Raw genomic sequence first — 13,044 nt, forward strand, 5'->3', positions numbered from 1 at the left:
GATGCCAGAGTAGATGTAACTCAGTGGCTGAGCACCTGCTTTGCCTGTATGAGATCCTGGGTTCAATCCCTGGTACCACCTAAAAAAAGAGAGAGAGAAAGAAATTAGATGGCAGTGGAGGGTCACTGGTGCAGGGTGTTGGTGGAGGAGGAATATGTGGGAAAGGGTGCATCTGGAGCCTGTCTCTATGGAATATGAATGTGTTCATCTTGTCATAGGATATTATCTCAGTAGATGGAGACACACACAATAAAAAATAAAATATTAAATTCCCATGCTGGGGCGTCCTACTATGTTCTCAAATAGAGTAGCAAGAATCTCTAGAGTACATAAGAAGGCTTCATAAAAGAAAACAGACCAATATGTCAAGCCTTCAATATTAATGCACTATGAGCCTTATTCTTGTAAAATTGAAACTTAGCCTAATAATAACTATTGCTTAAGAGCTACCTCCTGAAAACCTCCTTGTTAGTCAAATGTGCCTCCCTCTAAGCCAAACCCTGCAGATAAAGCACTACATTCCCCCCAGCATGGGACAGGACTTGCAGGGATAAGCTTCCCTAGTACCAAGGGATTAATACCAGGCACCAGGCACCAACCAATGATGCATCTGGAAAAAGATCTTGACCAGAAAGGGGAAACATCAAATACAAAAGACTTTTTATGGCTAAGAGATTTCAAAATGAATCGGAACATCATTTCAGAGGTTCACTTATACATGTCTCAGGCAGATCTCACTAACTGCCACTATGAACAAAGCCTCAAATAGGGGTGTTCCTGAGGGCTCTGGAGCCATCTGGAGAAACTACAGGCAAGGCACACAATCCCTTGAAATCAGCACTCTGTCAGTAAGACTTACCCTGAAACATATGACAACCTATTTCCCCAATGTAACAGTTAGACTCATTTATAAGATCCCTACACATGATTCTTCTACCCCTTTTATTTGAGCCTGTAATTAACACTACACTAATTCAATATATGGCTCTGAGACTTAAATCTTTAGCCTGTTCATATGCCAATTGAGCCCTGAATCTAGGTAGAGTTGTGGCCAACACCTACTCTCCGGTTCTTTGGACTTGCCCAGGACAACTCACAAAATGATGATGATGGACAATGCCATCCCCAAAAGAGAAAGAGTATCTACAACTGCAAGCAAAACAGTTTCTTCCATTCACCCCATAAGATCTAAGACTCTCTCAATCTGAGGCAGAGCAGACATCACCAGACAAATTCTTCAAGGTTGAGGAATGAACAAACTTAAGGGGGGAATGCAATCACAGACAAAGTAAACTTAATAATATTGTAGTAATGGAAGAACATGTAACATTGTTATAAAGATAGTGGCTACTAGAGGATCTCAGGGAAGGGAATAATAGTTGGAGCATAGGGCATTTTGAGGGCATTGGAGTTAAGTGGAAACCACAATGTAAACTATAGACCTTGGTTTGTAGCAATGCTTCAGAATTTGTTCATTAGTTGTAACAAATGAACTACACAATTTAAGATGTGGATGTGGCTCCCACCTACCATGTAGGAGGTCCCTGGTTCGGTTCCCAGTGACTCCTAAAGATGACAGAGAGTTGGCACAATAGACAGGTGCAGAAAGCTGACACAACAAGAGACACAAGAAGAAAAACAGAATGACAGACACAACAAAGCAGGGAGCAGAGATGGCTCAAGAAATTAGGCGCCTTCCTCCCACATCGGAGGTCCCAGGTTTGGTACCCAGTGCCTCCTAAAGAAACAAGGACAATGAACAGACACAGTGAGTGCAAACAATGAGAGGGTTGAGAGAAATAAATAAAATAAATCTTTAAAAAAAAATTTTTTAAAGATGTTATTAATCAGGGAAGGTATGGAGGGGGAGGGATGCCCGCCCCACTGTGTCCCTGGAGGGGACAGTTATGAGATGCAGCCTTCATGGCTCCTCAGAGGGTCCCAGAAGTATCAGGTCCCACTTGCCCAAAGCTGTGACCAAACTTGATTACACATGTATGTGTGTACTGGCTTCACCTTTTCTCCCTCTTTTCCATTTCCCAGATCCCCTACTCTTACTCCCTGAGATTGGTTCCCAAAATAAACTACCTGACACAAACTCTTGTCTCAGGCTCTGCTTTCTGTAGGGAATGCAGGCTGGGATGACAAACCCCTAGAGAGATGATGGTTTCTTTTATAGAATTTGAATATTCTCTGCTCAATTTTGCATAGAACTCTGACACAGGGCTTCTCCCTGAGGAGTTTGCCATCTCAAGAAAGTTCAAGCCAAATGTACTATCTGCTTGATTTGGGGTTCTGCCGAAACCCAGAATAGGTTTCATGAAAGCCCAGGGTATGAGGACAAGAGCATATTATAGCTCTTAAGTCCTTATTATGTGTCAACACTATACTATATGTATTTGTATATTATTAAATGTTACATAAGTCTGATGAGGTAGGTAGACTCATCCCTTTCTCAGAGATGAGGAAACCGTGGTTCAGATTGAACAAGAAGTGGCAGAATCAGAATTTGAATTCAGGTCTAAAGCCCCTAGAGCCCATACCCCATACCCTGCCCATTTACTTACCCAATGTTGTCTCTCACACACTATTTAATCACGGGATTAGGTGCTTCTCTTAAGTGTGCCAATGGACATCACTTTTTTTTTTTTTTTTTTTTGCAGTTTTAGAACTAGAAATCAGTGATGTGCAGCAATTAGTTGGCATTTGAATCCCTCCACATTGAGGGAGGGAGTCACCTCCTTAAGCAACAGTGAAAACCCACAACACTAGAAAGCTGCTTGCATTTTTATGCTACGCCCAGGGATTAAGTGCCAGCCTTATCTTGGCTGTGAGAAATGCTAGGCAGCTGCATGGCTGGTGGACAGCACAGAACATGAGTCAGGCCTATTGCAGCCTGGGCTCAATGCTGAACATGCAGAAGGTGCAGAAGAAATAATTGCCAAGTTACCTCGTAAACCCTGAAGGCCAAGGCTCCATTTTCCTCTAAGGGACCGTGACAGGTAAACCACTGTGGGCCACATAACACATTTCTGTGCTATCTACTCGTCGCCCCTGAGATGGCTAATTTCATGTGTCAGCTCAGCCGGGTTATGATGTCCAGTTGTTTGATCAAGCACTGACTTTCTTGTTAATGTGAGGGTATTCCAAGATAGGATTTACATCCATACTCAGTTGATTGCATCTGTGATCAACATAGGAGATTGCCCTCCACAATGTGCATCAGCTGGAAGTCTTAAAAGCCATAACTGAGGATTTCAGAGGTCAGAAGAGGAATTTGGACTCAACTTCAGCATTGGTTCTTGTTGGAATTCTCATCCAGCCAACTTCCTGGAGAATCTGAACTAAGGACTCTAGCATTACCTTTATCAGAGTTTCCAGCCTGCAGTCTGCCCTTTGGAGTTCAGACTTACCAGCCAATTCCTTATAATAAATCTCTCTTAAATATGTAGATAGATAGATGTATATCCTGTTGGTTCTGTTTCTCTGGAGAATCCTGGCTTATACAGCCCTTCTTGTACTTTTTATATGTGAATCTCCAGGATTATGAAGATCTAAGTACATGAGAACTATACATTAGCATTTTGAGATTGAGAACACCCCTTGGTCTCACATAGCTCCTGGAACATTACAACCTACAGCTCTTTGAATTGTCACTCTTTTTCTTGCTCCCACAGGATCATCTAGATCCCTGCTGCTTTATTTCACCCTCTGTGCTTTTCCTGATTTTGTATTTGTTTACTAATTGGCTGACTCCATTTGCTTCTTATTGATTTACAATCAACTCAGAAAAAGTGATTCTAGAGCAGGGTACTGAAAATTAGGATCTACATGCTGATGCTATTGTTTGGGTGACTGTAGCTATCTCACATCTCTGAGACTATCCACTCTCACATCTCCCAACCTTGGTGAAGAAGAAATCAGAAGAATCAAAGCCTCCTAGAGTAGACAATGCAAGAGTCATTCATTCATTTGTATTTACTGAGACAGAACTACATTATTTCTACCCAAAGAAAGGTAGGGGTTTTCATAACTGCAATCACTTTTCCTGGGCACTAGGGTGCTATGGAATTAGGACTGTCTGTGCAGTAATTCTCAAACTGTGGCTCTTTGACCAGTCGCGTTAGAATTTCCTGGAATGCTTGTTAAGAATTTAGATTCCTGGCTGCTTCATCCCAGACTTAGTGGATCAGAGTTAGTGTGTGTATGTATATATATATTTAACAAGGAGAATGCCAACCAGGAGTTTCTCCTCACATTAAAGTCTGAGACCCCCTAGGACTATGGAGCCCTGCATGTCCCTAAGTGGCCAAGAAAAGATGTCATTGGCTTACATCACCACTGCCTTGTCCAGTTCAGAACTCTCAGTCCCATTCTGGCACTGTGTCACCTAAACCTCTTTTTTTCTCCTACAGTATATGAATTTGAGTCAGTGTATTGATGGGGATAAAAAGAAACTGAGAAGAGAAGAAAAATCAAGAAATTACAATCCAGAAATAGACCGTGGCAGTAAGTTACTGCAAACACATTTTGCCTTCTAGTTATTTCACATTTTTGTGGATGGCCTTGGTAATTTCCCTGCCAGGGCTCTATTTTGGTTCCAAAGTCATGGTTATCCAAGCAAGGCTCCTGAACCAAGAGAGATTTAGACTAATTGTCTAATATCCATTGGGAATATAAGAGAAATTTGACTTCATATTAAAACTATGTGTTATAATAGTCATCACAACACCTACATTTACAAAGTAATTTATGGTTTTAAACATCCTTAAAGGACAATATCTCGTTTAAACTTTGCATTTATGAAGATATCAAATTACAATTTATAGAAAAAAGGTAACAGCTAACCAGGATTTAGTTATCTTTCCCAAAGGTCTTGAAAATCAAATCAGAACACACAACCTCTGCTGTTTTCCAAAACAATCCTAATCTCTAGGTACACAACCAATGGCAAATCTATCTGTGATTTGCCAGAATGAAAATTAGCACCTCTGATTCTCTGGGTTTGAGTGTGTAAATTTTGTTAATAAAAGGGCCTGCCATGAATCAGATTCTAGAAGGCATGTTATGCCTTAAATCACTTCCTGAATTTATTCAAATCTGCCTGCAGAAGAAACGTTTGCTCTCATTCACAATGCCTTTGACCACAAATAAAATCTCTGTTTTTGCACTAGGAAAATACTGTTTGGATTTAGTGATGAAACTAAGACTCCTATTCACATAAATCTCTTTATTCACATAAAAACACCTCCAAGTCTCATTTTCTTACCCTGGGATACCTTCTGCTGAAATTATAAGAAATAGAACTTTGTTAATTAAAATGAAGATACAGTGTGACTATATGTTATCCAAGGATATAGATACTTCCACCTACATCCCCAAATTATTATTATTCATATGGCCCTTGGTTTTTATTTGTTTGCATTGAGAGCTTTTTTTTAGCAAGGCTTCAAATACTACTTCACAGTATGGGGGGAAATCCTTTTAACCCTTTGCACTAAATATTTCAAGAACATCTATCACCCCTAAGTATTTTATTGAAATGGGAAAACACAGGTTAGGAAATAAAAGAATTAGAGGGGGGAATTTTAGTCTGGTTAGATGAAAGAAACATTATCATGGTTGATAAAAGTGAATTCTGACTTCTCAAATTCCACCTCATGGATGCCTTCCTTTCCATATAAAGAGGGGGAAGCTGTTCAATGGCAAATGTGTAGTTTTCTATACAGCCTGGAGTTTCAGTCCCAAACTCCTATCCTGATTCTAGGGAGCTGAGTTCTGGTCCTTTAGGACCAGACTAAGAGCGACTGAAGAGACGGTTACTTGGCTCATCTCTCCCCAGCCCCCACCACATTCCTGACTGTCACCTCTTACCATCTTACCATTCCCACAGAGTCAGATTCTAGAACCTGGACATTTTAAACCTTAGCTTCCCATTCCCTATCCCCATTCCATCCCTGGTAACCCATAGTCTAGATTCTGACTCCATGAGTTTGCTTAGTCCAATTGTTTCAAATCAGTGAGGTCATACAATATTTGTCCTTTTGTGTCTGGCTTATTTCACTCAACAGTATGTCTTCAAGGTTCATCTGTACTGTCACATGTAGTGGGACTTCATTGCTTCTTACAACTGAATAACATTTCATTGTATGAATATACCACATATTATTTATCCATTCATCTGTTGATGGGTACGGAGCTTACTTCTAACTTTTGGCAATTGTGTGTAATGCCACTATGAACATCAGTGTGCAAATATCTGTTTGAGTCCCTGCTTTCAATTCTTTTGGGTATAGACCAAGTGTGGGATTGCTGGGTCATATGATAGTTCTATACTTAGCTTTCTGAAGAACTGCCAAATTGTTTTCCACAGCAGCTGCACCATTTTATATTGTCACCAGCTTTGTAAATAGGTACATTGCACCTCTTTCTTTGCAACCTCCCCAACACTTGTTATTTCCTGATTGTTTTTAAGAGCAACAGTTCTAATGGGTATGAAATGGTATCTCATTGTGGTTTTGGTTGGCATTTCCCTGATGGCTAATGATGTTGAGCATCTTTTCTTGTGCTTTCTGGCCATTTATGTATCTTCTTTGGAGAGACGGTCTATTCAAGTCTTTTACACTTTTTTTTTTTAATAGAGTCATTTGCTTTTTGTTTTTAAGTTGAAGGATTTTTAAATATATTCTGGCTATTAAACCCTTATAGGATATGTGGTATCCAAATATTTTCTCCCATTTTGTAGGTTGTCATTTTTATCATGAAGTCCTTTGAGACGCAAAAGTTTTTCATTCTGATGAAGTCCCATTTACTTATATTTTCTTTTGTTGCTTGCACAGGTCTTTATTTCTTTATGCCGCTTTGAGCCTATCTAGTGTCCTTTCCTTTCAGCATTGCTTGTAGGACAGGTCTAGTGGTGACGAACTCCCTCAGCTTTTGTTTATCTGAGAATGACTTAATCTCTCCCTCACTTTTGAAAGAAAGTCCCACAAGATATAAAATTATTGACTGACTGTTGTTTTCTTTCAGCTCTTCAAGTATTTTAACGCATTGCCTTTCTTGCCTCCATGGTTTCTGATGAGAAATCAGTTCAATTGTGACTCCCTTGTGTGTAACACATTGCTTTTCTCTTGCAGCTTTCAGAACTTTCTCCTTGCCCTTTGCATTTGATAGTGTGATCAATATGTAACAGGATGTATTTTTATTCAAGTTCGTCCTGTTTGGTGTTCTCTGGGTTTTTTGGATGTACATATTCATGTCTTCTGCTAAATTTGGAAGGTTCTCTTGTCATTATTTCTTTAACTATTCTTTCTGCCCCTGTAGTAGTGTGAGACTTTTATGGACACCAGAAAATCTTGTTCTTAGAGCAAATCCATTCCTGTGGGTGTGAACCTATTGCAGGTGGGGTCTTTGACTAGATCGTTTAGTTAAGGGACTGTGGTTAGATTACTTCAGTAGGCGTGACTCAGGGTAGGTCTTAATCCTCTTACTGGAGTCCTTTCGATGTGGGATGAATGAATACAGGGACCTTACAGAGAGGAAGTCAGAAGCCCGTGGGGAGAGAGAAGAGGAGCTCTGAGAAAAACCCACAGAAGCTGAAAGAGAAAGCCACAGATGGAGCAGCCAGAAGCAGGAAGCAATGGAGCCAGAGGAGAAGGCAGAAACTGGCAGAGTGTGATAGAGGAGTCCAGAATAGCCCACAGTCTTCAGGGAGAGCGCATCTCCTGATGATGCCTTTATTTGGATGCTTTTCGCATCTCCTGATGATGCCTTTATTTGGATGCTTTTCGCATCTCCTGATGATGCCTTTATTTGGATGCTTTTCTCAGCCTCAGAACTGTAAACTTATACTTCAACCCATTTCTGGTATATTGCCTTAGCAACCTTTAGCAAACTAGAACTGTCCCTTTCTCTCTGTTTTCTCCTTCTAGGACTCCTATAGTGAATATATTGGTGTACTTTATGGTGTCCCTTAGCTGTCTCAGACTACTTTTGCTTTTAATAATTCTTTTGTCTTTTTGCTCTTCCGCCTGGCTCATTTCAAGTGTCTTATCTTCAGTTCACTGGTTCTTTCTTCTGCCAGCTCCAATCTGCTCTTGAAACCCTCCTGGGAATTTTCATTTTAGTTATTGTGGTCTTCAACTCCAGTGGTTCTGTTTGGTTCCTTTTTAAATTTCTCTTTACTAAGATTCTCATATTGCTCATTCATTGTTTTCCTGATATCCTTTAGTTCTTTCTCTGTATTTTCCTTCATCTCCTTGAGCATTTTTAAGATCATTTTTTAAAGACTTTGCTCAGTATGTCCACATTCTGGTCTTCTTCACTGGTGTTTTCTGGAATTTAAGGCTCTTCCTTTGGTTGGGTCATCATTTCCTGTTTCTTTGTTTGTCTTGCACTCTTTTCTTGCACACTGTACAACAAATTAATATCTTAAAATGTTAACTCTGGAAGTTATTACCTGAGATATCTTGGTTTTTTTAACCAGTTACTCATAAGACAGAGATTTTCTTAAACTTCAGTCTTCCTATCAGGAAGGTCTGGCCAAGGTAAATGCTGTGTGTAGGACTTGCCCTGTCTTTCTGGGCCTCTGTCTTGTCCTGGGTTTTTGTTGGTTGGTTGTTTTGGAGTTCCCCTCTTCATAGGAGTTTGGTTGTCTCCTCTGTTTCCTAGGAGACAGTGATCCCTCTTCCAGGTGTTTGAAGCTGGCAGGCTTTTGCCCCAGATTATCCACCTCTGTAGTTTCTACTTTTGCCTGGAGGGTAAATTCCAGGAGGAGGGACATGCCAGAGAGGACTTTCCCAAGTCTGTCTTTACCTTGCTGATCCAGGACCAGGGACCCATGGTGGGGGCATAGACTGGCTCCAAAGTACACTGGGGAAGGGATCAGAAAGTGTACCAAAAGCTTCTCTGATGGTTCCCCAAAGCTGAGCTTTCCTAGCCTGCCCAGCAAATGCAGCCCTGAGGAAGCACTGCATCTTTAAATCTCCAGCCCCTCCACTCCTGTCCAGGGAGTGGTGGTGCCACTGCCTCTGTCCAGGGCTGGTTGGAACAACAACTGCCTTCAGAGCTAGGGCCCCATGGACCTGAATTCACTAATCAAAAGGCATGATCAGTGACCAGCCATGCCCACCCCTGGTCTTGGGGAAGAAGATTTTTGTGTCCCTTTCTGTTACCAGTGAGCTAGCCAGGGGCTGGACCCCACAGCAGCCTGCTATGAGAGTGAGGTGGGCACAAGTAGCTGCCAGTGGAGAGAACAAGTTACTGTTCTTTACCTTAATTTATCAACTCCTTCCTTCTGGTCTTCCCTGGATGCTGTACAGTGTTCTTCTGGCCTCCAGAGTCTCAGAAAGGTTTTCAGACAGTTCCTGCCAGTTTAATAGTTGTTTTGGTGGAGGGACTGAGTCCTGGAGCTCCCTACTCAGCCATCTTCCCACAATCCTTAATTGAGACTTTAATTTTTATGTACCAGGATCACTACAAGAAACTCTGCTACTGAATTCCTTGATTCATCAATCACTCTTTCTCTCTGCTTCCAAATAACTCTTCTTAAGTATCACTCTCATTCTCTTATTTAATAACCTTCTATAGCTACCCATTAACTATAGAATGTTGTATAGAGATATAGTAAAAGCACAGACTCTGGAGACAATCTGCCTGGGTTTAAATCCTGAATCTTCCATTTAACTGTGTGACTTTAGGCAAGTTACTTAACCTCTCTGTGCCTTAGTGTCCTCCTAAAATAAGAATAATATAGTATATACTTCATAGGATTGATGTGAGGATTAAATGAGTTGATACAGAACAGTGTCTGACACTTAAGAAACACCCAATAAGTTGTAACTATTATTGCTATTGTTATAAAACCAGAAATTTATATTCCCCTATACAATCTTTCCCCCACAATGGTACTATTGGGATTGTAGATGCTATCCTGGGGCTCCCTCATAGCTTCCAAAACAGGTATGTTGGCCAATGCATTATTCTCTGTTCTAAAAGAATCAAGATTTAATTTGATCTGAGATTCTGGAAGAAGTACAGAGCACTAAAGAAAACAGGTGGTTTTCTCCCCTCTGCCACTTCCAGGGACACGTGTTATACTCATGGAAGCCAGAAGGGAAGATCTGAGCTGATTATAACCTAATGAAGCTGCCAAATCAGTTTTATTTTCCAATACAGCATAATGACTGGTGAGTTCCATGGGCTCCAAGCCAGGATTATTTTAGCTGGTAGCATTTATTTGGGTCAGGCCAGTCGGCCTCTACAGGGAATTCTTTGGAAATGTCATCATTCAAGCCAGAGCAGGAGCAGCCTTTACTACCAAATATATGGTGATACCCTTGGTATTTGGAGGGCAACTCTGAGTTCATGAAAAGTAGCAGGAGAATACAGAATGGAAGTAATGAAAAGGAGAGGAGGAGGAGGAATGACAAGAGAATACCATAAGAAGAAAAAAAAAGGAAGCGTACTGATAGAACAGAAGTTAAGGTGGGGGAGCAGATGGTAAAGAAAAATAGAAGGGTAGAAATTGAAGACCTTGAGTCTGGAGAGAGTAACTAGCAAAACAAAGTGGCTTGAGCGTCAGAAGGGCTCTAAAGACTTAAAATACACAAGACAAGCAAGGATACGCCTTTATAGTCTAAGCAATGTCACTTGTAAATATTTGTTAATAAGCTTAGTAAAGTGCTAAACGGAAGAATTATCTAGCAAATTAGAACAATATGCACAAGCCAGTTGAATTCTTCAAGCTTCAGAGGCCTCTTCTGCTGTAGCAGGTGACTTAAGGTAGAGTTATGCAGGAGTTCCTCCAATTCTCCTATTCCTTCTACTGCTTGGAAGCAAGCTAGTTCAATAAGCTTTGCAGCCTTGGACAAACCTATCATTGTTGCCGAAAGGAAGTGCGGATTAGTACTGGGTTTGCCCCAAGATTAGCAGCATGAGGCTTCCCCCTCCCTCACTAGCAACTCTTCCAACTGTGACCTGCGTGAATGGAAGAGGGTGGCAGGCAGTATTAGCCACCTCAAATTACTGCCACTCCACAAAACACTCACATGGGACCACACCAGACTGTGAAGAGATGGTGAAAGAGTTTATTTTTTTAGCCATCTTTTTCTCATATGTGAATAAATTTATGAAAAAATTACACTTGGAAATTGCTCCATCACTGACTGAATCAGGAACAGAGATTAGATTCACAGGATTAGATTATCCTTTAAATAGTCCCACAAAAGAAAGAAAAATAACAGAAATATGGGGAAAGGCCTCAGTGTGATATTTATTTTAGGCAATAATTTCCAAAAGCCAAGAAACCTTTCTCTATCTAAAAGTTCCAAACAAGATGGATGCATTACTTGAAAATAAGAAGAGCAGGAGGTGGGGACACAGAGTAAATAATAGGACATATCTAGAGGCTTGAGGGGACAACTCAGTTTTCCTTTGCTCCTCTTAAATTCTTCCTAGTGTAGCCAATTGCAACATTGCATTTGTTGTTGTTGATCCCTAGTGATGGGGACTGGCTGAAGATGAGGTTCATGTTCAAACGCCAGCTCTTGAGTTGAGTTCTTTCCTTCTCTCTCCAACTCTAATCAAGCCATCATCTCTCACCTGCTCTTCCGTGGTGGCCTCCTAATGGTCCCTAGGCTTCCATTCCTGCCCTTTTTACAATCCACTCTCCACACGGGCACAGGAAGTGTCCCTCCCATTACCGCATCCAGGGCTTTCTCCTCCCTTCATAGCTTTCCACAGTTTGCAAATATGCACACATGGAATTACTTGACTACCAGCTCTCTCGCACTTGACTGTAAGCTCTGTGAGGGCAGGGACTGGGCTCCCCACAGCATCCTTATAGCCCAGCACAATGCACACTATATAAGAGGCTGAAGTTGTGTTGTCTGCCTAGACTGGAAGCTCAAGTTTGTGGAGGGGGAGTAGGGGGGGATGAAGGAGCTGCCAATCAAAGGTCACAGGGTTGGGCATGGGATTAAGTTGGGCCAATCAGCACATTATCCTGAGCTGTAGAAATCTGAAGCTGTGAGAAGCCTACTGTCTTGGGCTGCATTCTCCCAGAAACTGATCTGGAGCCAAGGATTCGAGTGCAAATACTTTATTAAGGAAATGCTCCCAGAAGAAACCAGGAGGAAGAGGGGTGAGCAGGATAGGATAAAAGCCAAGCAATGGAGCAGGCACCCCATCACGAAGAAAGGTGGGAGGCCATTATGAAGCCTGCAGGCACTCTTCTGGGCTGCATAGGTGGCAGGGTTAGTTCCGGTCTGACGGTCGGCCCTTCTTCTTTCATCTCCTTCTCACTACCCGGGGCCAGGAGCTCCAGATCAAAAGCTGTTCTGAACCACCTGCCTGGGCTTTGGTGCTGGCTAACTTTTCATCTGCCTTCTCAGACTGTTTCTGTCTTAACTTTCCTAGGCTGAACCCACAAATTTTGTAGTTTACCTATGTCTTCTTGTTCCTGCATCTGTGCTGGATAACCTGGCTCTAGACCCTTGGGGCAGCAAATACAGAAACTGTACTCCATACAGATCATGCTCATTATCTGCTTGGCTCCACCACTGTATCCCAGGCTCAAGGTGCCCCAGTGGTCTCTGCCCACCTTCCTGGGAGGGAGATATGAGGTTGGAAGACACCACCCATCTCCAAGACCCTGTGCTTATTTGGCCTTTTTTAAAAGAACTCTTCATATTGAAGGAAAATTTGAGATCTACTCCTGATATTTTTAATTAACTAGAAATTTTCACTTGAGGCAGCTTAAATGCATTACTCCATTTCCTTCAACCATCTCCATCAATTATAATATTAACACCCATCTATTAAGAGCGACCATATTTCAGGCGTCATACATGCAAAAATATATGGCATCACTTCATCCTCAGCCTTAGAGAAGATAATTTCCCGAAAGTCACATAACTGATAAGTAGAAATGTTTAGATACAAACCTGGGTCTATCTGACTCCAAACCCTCATTCTTGGCTGCTCCACTGAACTTTTGCCAGCAATCATATTTCCTGAGTTGAATGCCAAGACCCAAATCCATAG

The sequence above is a fragment of the Dasypus novemcinctus genome, chromosome 2 (genome assembly GCF_030445035.2).
Source record: "Dasypus novemcinctus isolate mDasNov1 chromosome 2, mDasNov1.1.hap2, whole genome shotgun sequence".
Taxonomy (NCBI): domain Eukaryota; kingdom Metazoa; phylum Chordata; class Mammalia; order Cingulata; family Dasypodidae; genus Dasypus; species Dasypus novemcinctus.